At 45.2% G+C, this 20,262-nt stretch overlaps 1 long non-coding RNA gene across 1 annotated transcript; it reads left to right on the forward strand.

The window, feature by feature from the left end:
* The first annotated feature begins 243 nt into the window (after positions 1 to 243).
* Positions 244 to 20,046, forward strand: LOC125081665 (uncharacterized). The gene is made up of 3 exons (XR_007121771.1): positions 244 to 255; positions 18,620 to 18,624; positions 19,932 to 20,046. It is a non-coding gene; the product is annotated as an uncharacterized LOC125081665 (long non-coding RNA).
* The last annotated feature ends 216 nt before the right edge of the window (positions 20,047 to 20,262 follow it).

Here is a 20,262-nt window from a genome sequence, read left to right on the forward strand (position 1 = left end):
GTAGTTCTCCCTGGACCTCTCAGAAGTTAGGGGGTCATCAGAAGGTGGCCACTGGTGGCTCCCAGAGGGACAATGGTCCTGGGAGACAGGGAGCACTTCTGCTCTGTTCTGGAAGACCAAACACTTCTCAGGGGCAGGATCTCCCAGAGGCTTTTAGTTTTAGTTTGGCTCTATTCTGATTTCATCATCCTTTTTTTTTTTTTTTTTAAGATTTATTTACTTATTTAGAGAGAGAGTGAGGAGGGGAGGAGCAGAGTGAGAGGGAGAAAGAGCCTTAAGCAGACTCCCTGCTGAGTGGGGAGCCCCACGCAGGGCTCCATCTCATGGCCCTGAGAACAGTACCTGAGCTGAAACCAAGAGCTGGATGCTTAATGGACCGCGCCACCCAGACGCCCCTGTCTCCGTGATCTTTACTGCAGGATAACGTACATAAATCACGAGTTGCATAGCTGATAGACTCCTCTTGCAGTGAGCAAGAAAGGTTAATGGCAAGGCCTCCGATGAACCCTCTTAAACATGATCCTAACTTCTCGCTCCAGACACTGCTTTGCTGGGTTTTGAACTTTCAGTTAATGAATTCTTCATAATTCAATCGCTCTTTCATGCTACTTCCTCTGCTCCACATTATGTGTGTGAGATTTATCTATCTGTGTTGGTACAGCAAGTCATGGCGTGTCCATCCTCATCGTGTCCAGTAATCCATTGTAGGACTCAACTGTGATTTATCTACCCTGTGCAGATGGACATTTGGATAGTTTGCAGTTAAGAAAAATAGGGCTGGGGACACCTGGGTCGCTCAGCCAATTAAGCATCTGTCTTCAGCTCAGGTCATGATCCCAGGGTCCTGGGATCGAGTCCCACATCGGGCTCCTTGCTTGCCAGGAAGCCTGCTTCTTTCTCTGCTTATGCACGTGCGCTCTTTCTCGACAAATGAATAGAGTCTTAAAAAAATAAAAAATAAAAATAGGGCTGATGTGAATATTCCTGTTTGTTGTTTTGGTGAACACAGGTATGCATTTCAGATGGGTGTACCTGGGAGTAGAATTACTGGGTCACGGGGTGTGTATGTCCAGCTTTAACTGATACTGGCAAAGAATTTCCCCACAGTATTGGTACCAATTTACAGCGTGTGTGTTTATCAGCAGCTCTACAATTAAGCTGCTGGTATTTAATATTACTAAAATAATAACAATTTTGTTATTTTATAATAAAATACTATAATTATTCAAATCATCAAATATAACTACTTATTATATTAATATAACTTCTCAGTAACTTGAAATTGCCTATTTTTTTCATCTCCATTCTGATGGGTATATAATGATATTTCATTGTGGTTTTAATGTTTTCCCCTCCTCTTTTGCGCATTTTTCCTATTGCATTGTCTGCATTTTATGTATTGATTTGTAGAAGCTCTTTATATTTACTGGATACTCCCCTAAAATATTCTTATAGAGATATGAATGCTGACTCATGACAACGGAGGACCCAAGGTCTCTGAGCAGACAGCCTCAGGGAGAAAATCCAAAATGGCGAGCCCTCACTTGGTAGCAGGAGACTTCCCGGGATCATGGTTCAGAGAGCAGCAGATGCCCACACAACCTTGCTTGGATCAGTTCCAGGAAACAAGGGCATAAGTCAACCTCCATCCAAGGGATAGGTGACTTTGTGTTTTACTGGACAACTTTTTTGTCCTGTCTTCCCAAGAAAGTCACCAAATGTTTGAGAGCAAGTTCTGGAATGAACCATTCCTTCCAACTGTGGTCCTCATGATGTGCTGGCAAAGCAAGGAAGTTTCATCTATGGCTAATGACCCCCTTTACTATGAGCCCAACCAGGCACTAACCAGGGTGGTCACGTTGTTTCCCTATTTTGGAAACAGTAACACTTAGGTTCATTCAGATAAATTTATAAAGCAAAAACTAGCCACTGTCGCTCAAGAGTTGGGGCTTTTCAGGTTAGTCCATTGAGATAGTCAGGAAAGCCAGAGACTTTCTCCGTGGTGACCCTGACTGGGGTTTTAATCCCAGGTCTGCTACTCCTGGCAGGTTGGCCCCTTGAGTCCTCTCCCTTCAACACTGAGACCCAATCATTCACCCCAACTGCCCCCCACCTCAAATGGCTCACCATTTGGATCTCACCAGGTGGATAAGACTGGTCACTCGGAGAACAGATTCGACAGAAACCAGGAACACCTGCTGGTTGGACCTCACCTAAGAATAAAGCAAGCCTGCTCACAAACATCCTGACTCTGGTGCTTTTTTGTGCCTAGCAGCAATTGTGAGGACTACTTGAAACTGCCACTTCAATTAAATCCATTTCACATTACAAGAAAGATCTGATTTCCTAGGAAGAAATATTTAAAATTCAAGGCCGTGCACATTCTCCAGCCATCTGCCGGCCCTGATGGAAAAGTCTGGGTGTGCTCCTGGCTGAGGGCGGCTGCTGCTAGCTCGCTACTCCATTTCTAGCACAAGCCGAGCTTTGTCATTGCCAAGGTCACTCCCAGCCCCTCCCTGTCACTCACCGCCCCAGGCTGCAGGCTGAGCGAGCTGCCTCAGACAGTTTCATTGACTTTCTCCCTCGGTTCAAAAGATCCAGGTTGCTCCCTATTTTCTCTGCCTTTTGTCCTTGGGTAGGATTTTAATCTCCACCGTGCCCGTGTTTTCTCACTCTGCTACTTCTCCCCTTTGAATGCCCAGCAGCTGCTCCCTTTCAGGCGTTCTGGGGACTTTTCTCCGCCGTTGCAGTAACTTTCTTCATCAACGTTTTATAATTTTTCCTATTGGGAAAAAAACGCTGTTAAGTCCTACATATACTCAAAGCTCTTTCCAGAACAGCGCAGCCCCACGCGCCACCCTCCCTCTACCGCCGCGCAAGCCCTGCAGCTGCCTGGCCCACCTCCTTGCAGGACCCCACCCTCGTCTCCTGGGCGAGGGGTGGGGTGGGGGGGTCAAGTTGCCATGGCAACGAGCCACCTGCCGAGTCAGCTAGTTCAGGGCGTGCTTCGCTGGGACCTGGGGCGCGGGCTCAGCCCGCAGACCCTCCCTCCGCGCTACGAGTCCCGGCAGGATGCTGCTCGCTCTCTGCGCTCGCTTGCCTTGGCAGTTGCTCCTGCGGTGAAGCTCCCGCCCAGTGAGGGACCAGCGGCAGCTCTCGCTGTTTTCCTCACGGGGAAATCAGCCCCCATTCTGTCCTCCCTGGCGGTTTATCCAAAAGCCCGGACCGACTGCCTTAAGCTGAAAGAATGGTCTCCACCTGGTCCTAGTGTCCTCTGACGGAATTTGGCTGGGGGCAGGGAGAAGAGAAGAACTCCTAAGAAGCCGGAGGGGTAGGGGCTCCTGGGTGGCTCATTGGGTTAAGGCTTTGCCGGTTAAGGCTCTGCCTTCTGCTCAGGTCATGATCTCAGGGCCCTGAGATCAAGCCCTGCATCCTGTTTCCCCCTTTCTCTCTGCCTACTTGTGATCTCTCTCTGTGTTAAATAAATAAAATCTTCAAAAGTAGAAATGGGAGGGGTGAAATCCATACAGATGTTCTCTCATGGGCAGTTTTTATTGTATTTTCAACATCTTGCTGCTCTCAAACGACATGAATAGCTCAGTCTTCCCAGGGAAGGGTTACTATGAGCCCCGTGGAATTTTCTCTCTCCAGTGCTTCTCTGCGAAGTAGCTGGAAAATGACATGGAGGGCTCCACAATCATTTATAAACCACTTTGTAACAAAAGATGTCAATGTCACCAGGACAAGTCCCAGAGAGGGAGCTGGGGAGGGAGCAGCTGCCCCTGAGCTGGGCCTGCATGGCCTCAGCTGCCGCCAGTCTGACCTGGAGATAAAAATCGCTATTGATCCGACGGTTGTCTGGGCACTTCTAGATCACGAAGTAAAAAAGACCTTCTTCTTTGCCTCCTGTGACTGAGCTACTAATGATGCTGATATTAATAGCCATGTTCAGACCCAGAGGCCCTTTCCTCACAGCCTGTAAATAAAAGCAGCGGCGGCTGGAGACAGGGTGGCCGGTGGTGACACAGCTCGCCTGTCTGGGGACACCAAAAAGCCAGCTCAGCTCATAACGTCCACTGACTGTCCGTCAGAAAGGACCCTCCTGAGTTTGAATGGATTTTGATTTTAGCTCTTAAGTTTCCCACTTCCCTGACTGTGGGTTTGGAAGACGCCCTGAACTTCCTCCAGCCTCTATCTCCAGCCACTGAGAAAACGAGATTGTGAGGAGGACACAGCTTCTGTGTGGACTTCCGGGGACAGATGCTGGCTGGGGGTGTTCACATTCCCCCCATCTCCAGCACTGGGTGGCTCAGTCGGTTGAGCTCAGGTCATGTCCCAGGATCGATTCCTGCCAGGGCTCCCTGCTCCGTGGGGGAGTCTGCTTCTCCCTCTGACTCGCCCCTCTCCTGGGCTCTCTCTCTTTCTCTCTGTCTCTCAAATAAATGAGTAAAATCTTTAAATACAAAACAAAACAAAACCAATTTTGCCCATTTGGCGCCACAGAGAACGGCCCGTGCCCTGGACCGGTCCAGTGGCAGGGAGGCTGGTACCATTCCTGCCAATCCAGAGCCCCCACAAAACCTCAGTGGTTCCCCCCTCCCCTGTCTCTGCTTCTGTCCCACCCTCCTCGGGCCAAGCAGCCTTCTTGGGAAACTGAAGCAGGCCCTTAGCTTCCACGGATTTCTAATGGGTTATTTGGAGGCTCGTCAAAGATGACTGTAAGGCATCCAAGGAGGCTTAAGGGTGGTTTTGTGGGAACCGGACCCAGAGCCTCAAGCTCTCCCAAGTGTGAGTGCTCCCAAGAGCTCCTCCCGACCCCCTGCGAGGCACAGGCTAGACCAGCCAGTGGAGAGAGCAACCAGGGCAGACTCCTGGGGCCTCGCTGGGCTCCTGCTGTCTCAGATCCTCATGGCTTCCTGGAGCATTCTCGGGGCTATCATGAGAACGATGCACTCTAAGAAAAATCTGGATGTGAAACTGCAAACGAAATCAAGTTGGTTAATTGGGGTCATTACAAAATGTTGGTAATTTCCTTGCTTTGCCAAATGAGTCACTGTCAGATTGCTTTAATTAATTAATTAATTAATTAATTTTAGATTCCTTTAAATAGAAAGCTCGCTCTCTGAATTTTCAAGCATGCACTTTCAAATAAATGGAACCACTTTGCAGAATACATTCATGCTTATATCAAGACATACCTGGGACGCCTGGGTGTTTTTAAGCATCTGCCTTTGGATTGAGTCATGATCCTGGGGTCGAGTCCCACATCAGGCTCCCTGCTCAGCGGGGAGCCTGCTTGTCCCTCTCCCTTTGCCTGCCGCTCCCCTTCTTGTGCTCTCTCTCTTTCTGTGTCAAATAAAATCTTTTTTATTTTTTTCCAAAGATTTTATTTATTTGATAGACAGAGATCACAAGTAAGCAGAGAGGCAGGCAGAGAGAAAGGGAAGCAGGCTCCCTGCTGAGCAGAGAGCCATGCAGGTCTCGATCCCAGAACCCTGGGATCATGACCTGAGCCAAAGGCATAGGCTTTAACCCACTGAGCCACCCACGCGCCCCATAAAATCTTAAAAAAAAAAAAAAGACATACTTGATTGGACTGCATTTATGTTTTCATTCACTCAGTGATTTGTTCCTTTCTCCCGCTCTAGCTTCCGGCCACAGGGGAGAGGAGGAAATGCCGTGGGGTGCCCGGCTCTGTGTGGAGGTGGGGGCAAGGACAGGAATTGGGGATAACCTTACAGTGACCTTCTTGACTCCACCAGCTGGTGAAAACTGCTTGACATGGGGGTTGTAATTACTTTTTGTGCCTGTGTCCCCAACTAGGTGATGACGGAGGGCAGGGGACATGTCAGTCTTTGTAAAATGAGTGCCTCAGCCAAAGCAAACATTCCATGAATGTATGCAGACAATAAATATATCTGGCAAGAAAAAGAGAGAGGAAGGAGAAGCAAAGAATTCTCTGTAATTCTAAGGCAGGGAAAGAGAAGTCTTTACGCTCACGCAAGCCTCATTGTCCTATAGTAACTTGACAGTTTAGCATTAATTATTACACAGAAAGCAAATGAAACTCATTTGTGAAAACACAAAGTGCAGTTGTGCTTTTTTTTAAACCTACGACTACAAATTGAATAATAAATTGGGGAACAATCAAACTTGTAATTGATGGTATTGGTGGAAAGAAGGATTAGGGAGGTAGAACGTGTTAAAATACAGTCCACGATTCCCAGTGATTGCTGCAGGTCAGCCTTTATGAGTGAAAAGGGTTAGTTCATTGCTCAGGTTCATTTTTTTTTACTAATTTTTTACCTCCTTCCCATCCCTGTGAATTTACCCAGGAAAACAGCACCGCCTGTCACCTAGGAAACTGGCTCCTGCTGGCTGATAGAGATTGAAGGCGGCACCCTTTCTCATTATAAATTTGCATTTGCAGCTGGGCTCTGGGTGAGCTTGCCTCGGGGATGGAAAGCTAATCCGTTGAGGGAGAATGAAGGTGCTGGGGCCCCGTACCACCCACCTGACATCCTGAGGACTGAGCCCTTGGGAGCCTGTTTAAGCTGTTAAACACAACCATTTCCTTAAGCAGGAGGCTGCAAAGTGTTTTTGTTTGCAACAGGATTTAAAATAATAATAATAACTGAATTGTACCTCTGCAAGGCTGGGTGGTTGCTTTGCTCTGACCACCTTTCTTTTCACCAAGTTCCCAAAGAGCCTGCAGGTGAGCATTGAACTTGAGACGGATTGAGAGGACAAAGGCCTTGTATTCCCAGTTTAGTCATGTTAATTTAAAAGGGAGTGGGGGAGAGTGTGCCAGGACAAAAGGAATCCCAGGGCTCCTGTCTGCAGGCTAAATCTTCATTCTGTGGGTTTGGCGACGGCGGCTCCTTTCTCCGCCCCAGTGGTGTGCCAGTTGGCTCAGGGACTAATGTCGGGAGAGTCTGTGCTCCAGCTGTATGCAAAGCACGGGGTCCCAGGGTGGGCACAGTAGAGCCCGGCAGCTGCACGCATTCTCTGTCTATCACTGGGCTCCCCCGCCTTCCTCCTGCTCCCCTTAGTGTACTAACACTTCACTAACATGGTAAGCTACTAGGTGCTATCCTAAGCACATCGCATGTATGAAATGACTTAATTCCTACAACAGCCTTCAAGATGGGCACTTTCGTATTCTGATTAGATCTGGGGACCCACGGACACACAGATCTTGGGGTTTGTCCAGCCCCAGGGCCAGGGGTGGCTGGGCTAGGACATGATCTGGCTTCAAGACCCGCAACCCTCTGCCCCCCAAACCCCACACACTTGCAGCAGGTGTGAGAGGTTCTGTCCGAGACATGGACAGGAGTGCGAGGTTCAGGAGCCCACACTAAGGTCTGCCAGGCTAGCTGTTACCCAACACACGTTCCCTCTCTGTCTCCTGGATGAAGGACTACCATGCCCTCCCCATCTGTGGTTCCTTGGCTCCTTGTCCTGAATTGTCCCCTCCTGAGCACAGCCTGGTTTCAACACCAGGGGCCACACCCGTGCCCAAGGCTCCCTGAGGGACAGTTGGAATTCAAGGAAGAAGCTGCTTCATACTTGTCCAAAGAGAGGCTATACATATGTATGTCTTATAACCAGGAAAGCAACTAACTAGTTAATGTTGGTTATATATATGTATAGCTCTATATATGTATGCCTTATATATACGTTAGCTATATATATGTGTGTCTTATAACCAGGAAAGCAGCTAAGTAGTTAATGTTAGTTATATATATATGTATAGCTATATATATGTATGTCTTATATATATATATATGTTCGCTATATATATGTATGTCTTATACCCAAGAAAGCAACTAACTAGTTAATGATCTTAAACAGCACTTCTGTGAGCACCTGCCAGTGCCCAGATATGGGCCAGGAGATGGGGAGTGGGTGAGGCTCTGTGGAGGCAGTGGAGGGTCCACGCCTCACAGGCCGGTCTTCCGAAAGCAGTGAGCAGACCAAGGAGGTACCAAGAGGCATGAGGAAAAGCCAAGGTCGTCATAGGAAAAGGACTGATGGCAAAGGAGGGGTTGCTGAGAGAACAGCTCTGGGGACAGGTGCTGGGATGCACTTTGGAGCAGGAATGACCCAGAGGAGTTGGGCCAGCAGAGGACAGAGGCAAGGGGCAGGCGAATGGCACCCGAAAGCCTAGGAGAGGGATCCGCCTTCCTTGTAGCCCCAATTGTTCACTGGAGAGTCAGAAAGACAGCTGGGTGGGTGAAGGACCTACTGTGCAGCGTGTCATATAGATGAGATGAGATTATGCATAAACGTTGTGGACACAAAGCAGTGGGTAAAAACAATAGTGCTTCCTAGAGGTCAAGACCTTATCTGTGTCAGCCTGCTATGCCCACTCATGTGCCAGCTCAGAGACGGGACCTTCCCCAGACCCATCCAGCCATCAGGGGTCTCCTCTACCCCCACTTGCTGCTTGAGCTGGAGCCACTATGAGGACAGTGAGCGTTCATCCACTGTTCCCCATGGGCTGGGCATTGCTAAGGGGGTGGGGGGGTAAATCAGATATGAGTGATTTGGAGAGTACAGTATTTGAATTTGTACTGAACTTACAAAATCATTCTCATATCTGTGATTGATCTTACGCAGTCCCTTTTATACAAGGGATGTGTGTGTGTGTTTCCTAATATTTGAATGTGCTTGTAATATTACAACACAGCAAATGAGTGGGGGAGAAAAGGGGAATAAACCAAAGGTAAGGATTTTGAAAGAGAGAACTAAAGATGGGAAGAGAAGCAAATATTTAGCAAATTAAGAGATCAGCGTTTTATTTTGTTTTTGCCGCAAAAGGCAGTAATTTGTTATTTTTTGTTACTTCTCTCAAGGATAACGAGCCCAAGTTGCCACACTGAAATCTAAGTGCGGTAGTCCAAAATCTAAAACGATTTTCATTTGGTAATAGAAACTCTAATTCTTGATTAAGATGGAATATCCAGAAGGTTCGGGACCCCTTACCTCACACCAGGCACAAAAATGAGCTTAAAATGGACCACAGACCTAAATCTAAGAACTAAAACTACAAAACTCTTAGAATACGGCTTAGGAGTAAATCTTCATGACCTTTGGTAGCGGCTTCAGATATGGCAGCAAAAGCATATTCAACAGGGGCACCTGGGTGGTTCAGTCAGTTAAGCGACTGCCTTTGGCTCAGGTCATGATCCCAGAGTCCTGGGATCCAGCCCCACATCCAGCTCCCTGGTCAGTGGGGAGTCTGCTTCTTCCTCTCCCTTTGCTCTCTCCCTCACTCCCTCTTTCCCTCACTTCCTCTTTCCCTCAAATAAGTAAATAAAATTCTTAACAACAGCAACAACAAAAAAGCACAAGCAACAGGAGAAAAAAATAGATTATTTTAGACTTCATCAAAATTTAAAAATTTGTGCTGCAAACAATGCTATCAAGGAAGTGAAAAAACATTCGTACATCCATGAAATAAAGTCTGTCTGTATCACAATATTTGCAAATCATATCTGATAAAGTATTTGTATCCAAAATACATAAAGAACTCTGGCAATTCAACAATGAAAAGATGAATAACCCAGTTTACGATGGAGGAAGGATTTGAATAGATATTTATCCAAAGAAAATATACAAATGACCAATGAGCGTATGAAAAAATACTCAACATCGTTGGTCCTTAGGGAAATGAAAATCAAAACCACAATGAAAAGCCATTTTACCTCCATATGGATGGCTATCATCAAAAAGACACACAAGACCAAGTGTTGGCAAGGATGTGGAGAAATCAGAACCCTCGTGCAATGATGGCGGCAACATTAAATGGTGCTGCTGCTTGGGAGAAAGTTAGACAGCTCCTCAGAAGGTTAAACATAGAGTTACCCTATGACCGAGCAATTCTACTCCCTTGGATATATACCTAAGAGAAATGAAAAGATGTCCACATAAAAACTTATACGTGAATGTTCACAGCAGCAATATTCACAATAGCCGAAACCAGAAACAAACCAAATGTCCAGCAATTGATGAACAGATAAACAAAATATTACCTACCTTTAAGAGGAATATTACTGCAGTGCCTGGTGACTCAGTCATTAAGCATCTGCCTTCGGCTCAGGTCGTGATCCCAGGATCCTTGGATCGAGCTCCGCATCAAGCTCTCTGCTCCTGCTCAGAGGGAAGCCTGCTTCTCCCTCTCTCACTCCCCATGCTTGTGTTCACTCTCTCACTATCTCTCTCTCTCTCTCTGACAAATAAATAAGTAAAATCTTAAAAAAAAAAAAAAGAATATTATTCAACCATAAAAGAAATAGATGCAGCAACATGGATAAGCCTAGAAAACATTACACTAAGTGAAAGAAGCCAGCCCCAAAAGATCTACATATTGTGTCATCCCATTCATATGAAATGTCCACATTAGGCAAATCCATAGAGACAGAAAGTAGATCCGTGGTTGCCAGAGGCTGGGAGTGAGGATGGAGGATAGGGAATGACTGCTGGCTGTAGGAGATTTCCCTGGGTGATGATGAAAGTGTTCTAAACTTAAGGTTATGGTGATGGTTGCACAATTCTATGATACACTCAAAGACACTGAATCATATACTTTACATGAACAAATTCTTCATATGTGAATTAGAGTTCAATAAAGATATATATATTTAATTGAATGTCCTAGAGAAATGAAGCTTGATTGGAACCAAAGATTCTCTGTGGCCAGCTTGCCATAGGCAAGCTTCCACTCTCTGTAAACTTCCCCATTTCTGGAAATATGTTCATCTCTGACTTCATCTCCTGGACTCTCCATCACACTGGCATCCTCACCACCCCTCAAACATAGGGCCATACCATTTCCTGCGACCTCACCTCCTCTTCCTGTTCCCTTAGATGGAAAACTCCTACACATCCTTCAAAGCCTCTGCTCAACCAGGAGGCCTGGTGGTCTCACTCCGCCTTCCCCTAGCAATGATGCTTCTAAAAGGACATTTACCTCAGTTGTAAGTAGATCACAAGCAAACAGAAAAATCTAGGTCTCATTCAAGCAGGAGATGTTCAGGAAAGTGCTAAGCCCTCATGTAGAGCATACACACATATAATGGCAGAGAGGAGTCCGGTTTCACAGGTGTGACCAGAGGTTACAAAGATCCAGAGGAAGGAAATGAATGAGCAGATGAAGGATAATGATGCCCTCTGCTCCCTGTACTGGGCTATGACTTTATTCATGTAATCTCCACAACCCTGTTAGGATTCAGTGTGCTGGTATTTCTAACGTGACTACAACAGTATCTCTGATACAGAAATACTTGCATGTTAAACCAAGTAGACAGAAGGTGCCTGCGTGGCTCAGTTGCTTAAGAGTTGACTCTTGATTTTGGCTCAGGTCATGATCTTAGGGTCATGAGATCGAGCCCCATGTTAGGCTCTGTGTTCAGCGTGGAGTCTGTGTGTCCATCTCCCTCTGTTCCTTCCCCTGCTTGTGCTCTCTCTTTCTCTAATAAATAAATAAGATGTTTTTTTTAATTTAAAAAGTAAAGCAAATACATACATGGAAAAGAGGTAAGCACCATTATTATCTTCAAAGTGGAAGATATATTCAAAGTGGAAGAACTCAGGCATGATGGCACTGAGAGGCTTAGGAAGCATCCAAAGGTACATGCTAGTAAAAAGCGGGTTCCCTAGGACAGCCCTTTCCTAACTTAAGAAAATGGGAGAAAAGAAAGAAAATGAGAAAGTGAAATACTGAGAAATTAAAAGAGCAAAAAGCTTTTCTGATTCAAATCAACCCCATAGTCTTATCTGTGGTTCTGAACACAGACTTAATACATGGAGGGAGAGAGTCTCCTCTCTGGCTTCCTATTAAAGAATGTTTTATTTTATTTTATTTTATTTATTTTATTTTATTTTATTGTGGGGGTTTTTCCCCAGAAAAAAACATTTTAAAATAATGCTAAAAAATAAGCACAAGATTAAATATTTTCAAGTTACATTATATAACAGCCAGGAAAGCCACTTGTGTTAGAATTTGGAAAAAGAAGAAAATTAAGTTAGTATAGTGTAATAACGACACTTGACAAAAAATGTAAGAGTCCCACAGATAGAGAAAAACATTGAGGAGGACCACAGTTCTTTCAAAAACTCTTAGTTTAACTTGTCATTTTATTTTATTTTTAAGATTTTATTTATTTATTTGACAGAGAGAAGAGATCACAAGCAGACAGAGCAGCAGGCAGGCGTCCCCTAAGGGAAGGGGTACCTGGGCGGCTCAGTGGGTTAAGCCTAAGGGAAGGGGCGCCTGGGTGGCTCAGTGGGTTAAGCCTCTGCCTTCGGCTCAGGTCATGATCTCAGTGTCCTGGGATCCAGCCTCGCATCGGGCTCTCTGCTCAATGGGGAGCCTGCTTCCCCACCTCTCTCTGCCTGCCTCTCTGCCTACTTCTGATCTCTATCTGTCAAAGAAATAAAATATTTTTATTTTTATTTTTATTTTTATTTTTTTTTAAAGATTTTATTTATTTATTTGACAGAGAGAAATCACAAGTAGGCAGAGAGGCAGGCAGAGAGAGAGGAGGAAGCAGGCTCCCTGCTGAGCAGAAAGCCCGATGCGGGGCCTGAACCCAGGACCTGGGATCATGACCTGAGCCGAAGGCAGTGGCTTAACCCACTGAGCCACCCAGGTGCCCCAGAAATAAAATATTTTTAAAAAGAAGAAGCAATAAGCCAGTGGGAGATTGAAGACCTCCATTTTTGTCTCTGTCCTTGGCTAAAGGGGGGTCTGAATGGCACGTGGAAAGGGCTTCATTCATCCACATATTCTGAATTTAATGGACCAGTGCAGATGAATCTTCTCTAGGTTTTCCAGAAATACTCATTCCCTCTTCCATTTCACACCAACATGGTTCTTCTATAGTTATGGACAAAACATTTTTTATATTCATACCTGGCCACAGCCTTTGGCCTCTACAGCTGGTTCTCAGCCTGCTCTGAGTGTCAGAATCACCCCCAGGAAACTTGGAAGATACACCAGTGCCTGACCTCGGCCTGAGACCTGGGTTTAACTTGACTGGGATGGAGCCAGGCATCAGAGTTCTGGATGATTCTCAGGAAGCAGGGATTCAGGGGTCTCGGGACTACGTGACATTTTTGCCATGTTTTTCTCCCGGAAATGTGGATATGGGGGAATAATGTTTCCATCTTGGAAACTGGACGTGAAGAGGAGAGAGAGAGCCGGCAGCTTGGTGGGGGGTGGGGGGAGTCAGGCTGGGACACAAAGTGTGTGTGTGTGAGTTGGCATTATGGGCCCCACAGTCTGAAAGAGCTCGGGCAGCAGGGTGATGAAGAGATTGCCCACAAGGGAGAAGAAACGCAGCTCTCCCGAGGCAAGTGTGCACGCAGGGGACGGGCCCTGGTCTCTTTGAAACGAGGTGGGACTTCTTCAAAGTAGGAAGTTGGAACTTTTCTCTGCTGGAAATAAGGGAGGGGCGGAGAGAGAATGAAAAGCCTGGATATAAGAACTGGAAGATCTCTTGCGAACAGTTACTCCGCTCAAGTCAGTGCTTTGTGAGGGAGTCCTTGATCTGGAAGTCGGGAACGAAAGGGCTGCGGGCAGTTGTGAGTCTCCTCAGAAGGTCAGGTAGAATTTTCTGGGCATTTGTGCATAAATGCATTTTAGAGAGGGGAAGGATTTAGGTTTTATTCTCAAAGGAGTCCATGACCTCATAATTTAAAACAACGACCCTACAGAATAGCACATTTCAATGACAACTGTCCTTCCAAACCTAGGAATTCAAATCTCTCTCTTCCTTTTTTTAAAGATTTTATTTATTTGACACAAAGAGAGAGAGAGAGACAGCCAGAGAGGGAGAAGGAGAAAGAAGCTCCCTGCTGAGCAGGGAGCCTAATTAATGCGGGGCTAGTTTTCAAGACCCTGGGATCATGACCTGAGCCGAAGGCAGACGCTTAACCACTGAGCCACCCAGGTGCCCCTAAATATCTTTCTATTATTTTTTAAATTAAAAAAATTTTTTTTCAATGTTCCAAGATTCATTGTTTATGCATCATACCCAGTGCTCCTTGTGATATGTGCCCTCCTAAATACCCACCACCAGGCTCACCCAACCCTCTACCCGCCTCCCCTCCAAAACCCTCAGTTTGTTTCTGAGTCCACAGTCTCTCATGGTTTGTCTCCCCCTCCGATTTCCCCCAACTCACTTCTCTCCATCTCCCAACGTCCTAACCCTAAATATCTTTTTAAAACACATACTGATTCTATTGGCCCCACAGAGAGGGAGAAGAAAGCAGTAAGTTCAAAGCAAACTTTAAGTGCTGTGTGTATGCTGTGCGGACCTGTGGGTGCTTATTGGAACTCAGGTTGCTTTTTTAAATTTAAATAGCAAGAACAATGCCATGGGTCGGAGGGACAGAAACACTCACACACTTTGGTGGGAGTATGATTCGGTTGGGCCGTTGTGGAACCAATTCTGCACAATCTCCTAAAATAACAGCCAGCAAAACTGCACGACACATGCGCAGCAAAGAATGTTCACAACAGTGTTGTTCTTAATAGTCCCAAACATAAACCATCGAAGTGACTGCAAATAGCAGAATAAATAGGTAGACCGTGGACGTCCTAAAATGGAATTCTATGGAGCAAGGAAAGAGAATGAAATAGAGTTCCATAGAACGAGGTGTTCTATGGAACACAGACTCATAAACTCATTTACATATATTTCATTAACATTAACTCATAAACATTAACATGAACAAAAGAAACAGGATACAAAAAGAAACACACCAAAGGGCTCCATGTCTGTAAAGTTCGAAATAGGTCCACTGAACTCTGGCATTGGGAGTCTGGCGAAGGGCCAGCTGTGTGTAGCAGGTGCTGGAGCGGCCTCGGGGCTGCTAGGAGCCGTCTAGTTCCCGGATGGTACTTGGGTGTACTTACTCTGTGATAATTCGTCGAGATGTCCACTTATGATTTGATTGCTTTTATCTCTAAATACTAAACTCTAAAAAAATATATATTTCTGCTTCTATATCCACAAATACAACCGTAGGGCATAGCGTTTAAACGACAGAGGTCTTGCATGCACAGTATGGACAGAATCGCAACAAACAGAAAACGCAGAAAGTTGGCAAAATAAATAAAAGAGGGATTTCAGGATGGAGTGATGAGCAGGCATGGACTTCCGAGAAACAGTGGGATGCAGGAGCATGGACACTTGTCACCCTTTTGTGGCCCTGGCCAGAAGGCAGGCAACCATTCCATGGATTGAGACAGCGCATTCTTCCAGGCACAGCACAGAGCCTGAGCTTCTTGTTGGAACCGTTCTCTTATCTTCCAAGTCCCTTGAAAGTTAAGCGTGAGGCTAAGTGAGGCAGAACACACAGGGCACCCACTTCACAGCGGAGGAACCCTTGACCTTTCCAGAGAAAGAGCCGTTTTCGTCATTATCTTGAAATGTGAGCAAATCTCTGCAGATAATTTTTGTTCTCTATTTTAAATTTAAAAATACATTATGATTGTTTTTGGTCTAATCAGGCTAAATAAAGCCATTTTTGGTTATTTCTGTTCCTTGTTTTGAAAACTTTTTAAAAAAGATTTTATTTACTTATTTGTAAGACAGAGAGAGAGAAATCACAGGCAGAGGGAGAAGCAGGCAGAACAAGCAGATAGCCCGATGTAGAACTCAATCCAGGGACTCTGGGGTCATGACTTGAGCTGAAGACTGAGCCACCCAGGTCCCCCTACGTATGTATTCCTCAACTGACTTTTATTTTACACGTTTGTAATTCATGGTAGAAAAAGATGACCTCTCTCTCACTGTTGTCTCCCATTTCTGGTCTAAAGAAATTTGTAGTGCTGTAAATATTCACTGGTTAATTAATTGTCCCACATTTGGGTGGTTACAGTTTTAGTTCAGAGGTATTACTGATTAATTTCTCAACATTAATAAGGTTGAGAAAGCAGGGCTGAATTTTTGCACTTATAAATGAAATATATGTGTGTTATCGGTTTCTCCAGCTGATAAAAAAAAGAAGATGTGAAATATTTCCTTAAATCAGTCGTTGACTGAACTTCATTTGGTTAAGAAAATATTTAACTTACAAGAGTTTGTTTATCCTTTCATTTGCCCAACCGCCATTTTCCTGGTATGAAAGGGATGGGAAACTTATAAGAGGTATTTCAATTCTGGATGCCAAAGCTATAGTTTTCCTTTTCCCTTGAAATTCTCACCCAGAGTTACATAGCCCTATGTGGCAAAATCAGTGGGGCTCAGTAGCTGATGCTTCCCCTTTTCTTTTCTTTCTTTCTTTCTTTTTTTTTTTTTTTGTTAAAGATTTTATTTATTTATTTGACAGAGATCACAAGCAGGCAGAGGCAGGTGGTGGAGGGCAGGGTAGGGGAGAGAAGCAGACTCCCTGCTGAGCAGAGATGAGAAGGGCTCCATCCCAGGACCCTGAGATCATGACCTGAGCCGAAGACAAAGGTTTAACCCACTGAGCCACCCAGGCGGCGCCCTGATGCTTCCCCTTTTCTTCAGGAATTTCTCAGTGTTTGGAAAAGAGGATTCTTTAATTTGGGGCTGAACTTGTATTTATAAATAAATGGGAGACAGCAAGACATAAAAAGTAAATTGCATAGGGATGAGGAAGCTTGTGGAGAAGTTTAGGGATGATTAAACCTCTTTCCTCTTTAAAATAATGTAGGGGGTGCCTGGGTGGCTTAGTGGGTTAAGCCTCTGCCTTTGGCTCAGTTCATGGTCCCAGGGTCCTGGGATCTAGCCCTACATCTGGCTCCCAGATCAGCAGGAAGCCAGCTTCTCCTTCTCCCGCTCCCCCTGCTTGTATTCCCTCTCTCGCTCTCTCTCTGTCAAATAAATAAATAAAATCTTAAAAAAAAAAAAAAAGTGAATTGGAGTCTCCTCCAGCCTGTTCCGCCGCTCCTCCCCCAGAGCCAAGACCTGGAAGTTGAGACAAGGGGATGGCGGGCAGGCAGTTAAGCAGACCTTGGGAAGGGAATGCTGCCTGCTTTTTATCTAGACCAGCAGTTCTCAAAGTGTGGCCCCCAAGACCCAGTGGCAGCCAGCCACAGTAGCACCTGAGATGGTGTTAGAAATGCAGGTTCTCTCCATTCCTGCGGAATCAGAAACCCTGGGATCAGGCTCCAGCTAACACTGTGTAAACAAACCCTCCGGACGATTCTGATACAAGTTGAGGCTTGAGAATCATGGCCCCACAGTTCCAGAGAAAAGATTATTTTCAAATTAAGAAGACCTCTTCAGAGGCCAGTGCAAAGCAGGAAAACAAAACAAAACACAGAAGGGAAGAAGGCTGGATAAGAGCTTTTCTTCCTAAAATCCATGAGAAGATAAATGGAGGGAGGAGGTCACTGCCGTGCACAGAGCTTCGTTGGAACTACTGGATAAAGTATTATTTTCCAGAATTTGGTCACGTGATTTGAAAAATTACAGTCAACCCAAAAGAGAAAGGGCTCGTTTCAGTTAGAACTTCTCATTTTGCAGTTTCCTCTTCTAAGTTCTTTTAGGAATCAGTGGTGTGAATAAACTCTCTAATAAGGACAGTGAAATATATTTTCAGTGTTTTCTTTCCTGCCAACGTGAAAATGATTAAAAACAGTAGAATTCCCAAAGGAGATAATTACGGTATGTTCTTATGGTGCATAGTTAGTCAGCTGGCTGATCGACATGTGGCAAATGAGTATAGTTTGCTTATAGCTAAAAAATGTGAGAAAGAAGAATTTTTTTTTAACCTTCAGGAAATGATAAATGCTAAACTAATGTATGGCTTACTGTAGAAATGCAGGTACTTTGAAATTAAACCAGGGAGCTTCTTCCCACAGTACCGTGGTGAATAGACCTGAGGCTAGAGGTGCACTGTGTAGACAGGAACATTCTGGGGTGCCGTCTGTCCCCCTGGCCACTGTCGTGCTGCAGACCTCTCCCACCCCCCAACAGTGAGGGCTTCGAGCACTGTGGTAGGACAAGAATGTCCAAAAGACCTTTTACTGTGGCACTGGATTCTTATCTTGCCTTTTTGTGTAGGGTTGTGATGGGTCAAAACTCTACCAATAAAAGGACCACTTCTACTGACAGAAAGTCCTAGATACATTGGTAAAATTTAAAAACAAACAGAAGAAGAAAGGGCGGGAGGGGAAGGGAGCAGAGGAAAGGTAAGAAAACTCCTTGAATTGAGCATGCCCAAACAAAGACTAGAATTAAATGTCACACCTTTATAAGCTCTTAATGCTAACTAACATTAAGAGCCATTGTCTCTTTTGTAATTACAAAACGTCCCCCCCATAAATTGGTGCAAAATAATAGACATGCTATTAAGTCCACATATGCACTCAAGCACTTGGATTTATAGTTAATCACATGGTTTAGACCCTTGAGATCAAGGTACAATTTTACACAACGTTAAGAAAAGAAATAAGAGGTCCAAAATGGAGTCACGTGTGCTGAGCCCCATGCCAGCAAAGCAAGACTTAGTACCTGTCCTAATTGTAGTTTTAGCCTCTCCCCAGAGTGGACTTTAAACCAATAAGCTGGGAACTACCTAATCCACACTAGTGAGAGCACCTGCCTGTAGACCCCTGCCCTTACCCTAAAGGAAGGGGATGTGGCCTGAAATAATCCTTCTGTTCCTGACTTCCTTGTCCCTGCTCCCGCTCCGGCCTATAAAGACATCCATTTTGTCCAGCTGCTGAGATCTCTTTCCCACTTGCTAGATGGGATGCTGCCCGGTCTGTGAATCATGGAATAAAGCAAATTACAATCTGTGAATGTACTCAGTTGAATTCTGCTTTTTTTTAAAACAACATCCATAATTTTTCTGTCACCTTTTCCACAAAAAGAAAATCTCTGACAAATGGTCACACTTTTCTGAAGTGTGAAGAAACAGAGGTGTGTGATGGCTCCCTGATGTCCTGAGCTGGCAGACCTGAAGATTTTGCCTCCCCTGCAGAGCCTTCGGACCGAGACCATGACCAAGTGACAGACTAGTTGTGCAGCCAGCAAGGAAGTCGGATCAGGGGTTCAGAAGACACTCCTACCTGTGCTCTCCTGCTAGTCACAGTTAACCAGATTCCTCTACCTCATTCCCTAAATTCCTGATGAATTTTCTGGAAGAAGAAGGAGGTGGAAAGGAAATTAGTCCTGACTAAATGTCTAGCTCAGTGCTTTACACACGTAGTGCCTTGTATGCAAAGCTGTGTGAGAGAATGTATATGGTCTACTGAGCATGTGTCCATCATTGCCTCCCTACCTAGACTCCCCTTTCTTTTAGGGATGCTGGACTGGCCAATGGCCCCAGAGCTGCTAGCACCTCCCAACCCCGACTGGGTCAGGGTAGACCCCTAGCTCAAGCTGGGTCAATCAGATCTTCTCTCCAGAGAGTTCTGGAACATGGATACAAGAAAAAGTTAGTTAGCTGGGGGAACAGAGCTGCAATGTCCTGTGTGGTCATGGCCCAAGGTTTCACAGACTAAAGCCAGAGACAGGGAAAGCTACAAGTGAGCGAGCCAAGAGACAGCTTACAGACAGAAGGGCAGACAAGGAATTCTAGCTGTGCGGAAGGCCGGAACTCTGGTTTTCTTGTGCATGTGGTGTGACAGCATTTCCTTTCCTAGAGGCCTGAGGGAATATCTACCGAGTAAAGAAATAAAACCACCTTCTATTTATGTTAAGCAAGTGCCTTGTATTACTGGTATAAAAGAACATATGTACCAAACCCAGTCTGGGAAGGAATCTAATTCTGTATGATGTAATTCCCAAACTTCTTCTGGAAAGAAATTAGCATTCTTGATTAAAAAAGCAAATTAAAACAATTTCATGATAAACTTTAATTTTTTAAAGATTTTATTTATTTATTTGAGAGAGAGAGAGAAAGCGCATGAGTGTGCACACACAAGTGGTGGGGTGGGGCAGAGGGACAAGCACACTCTCCACTGACCACAGAGCGCATGATGCTGGGCTTGCTCCCAGGACCCTGAGATCACGACCTGAGCCAAAACCAAGAGTCAGATGCCCAACCGACTGAGCCAACCAGATGCCCCGTATGATAAACTTTCATGAAGACTGGTCTGGGAAACCTGTCACCCACCCACTCAGTCAAGTGAGATAGAGGTGATCTTTCATCAAACATCCTTTTCTTATTATATCTGGTCTAATCAACTATGCAAGATTGCACTAAGTCTCATACTTAAATTGTCTGAAAAGTTTGCTTTAGCAAGAGCCATCAGTCACGCTCTGAGGCAGC

This window comes from Lutra lutra, chromosome 12 (genome assembly GCF_902655055.1).
Source record: "Lutra lutra chromosome 12, mLutLut1.2, whole genome shotgun sequence".
In the NCBI taxonomy this organism is placed as follows: domain Eukaryota; kingdom Metazoa; phylum Chordata; class Mammalia; order Carnivora; family Mustelidae; genus Lutra; species Lutra lutra.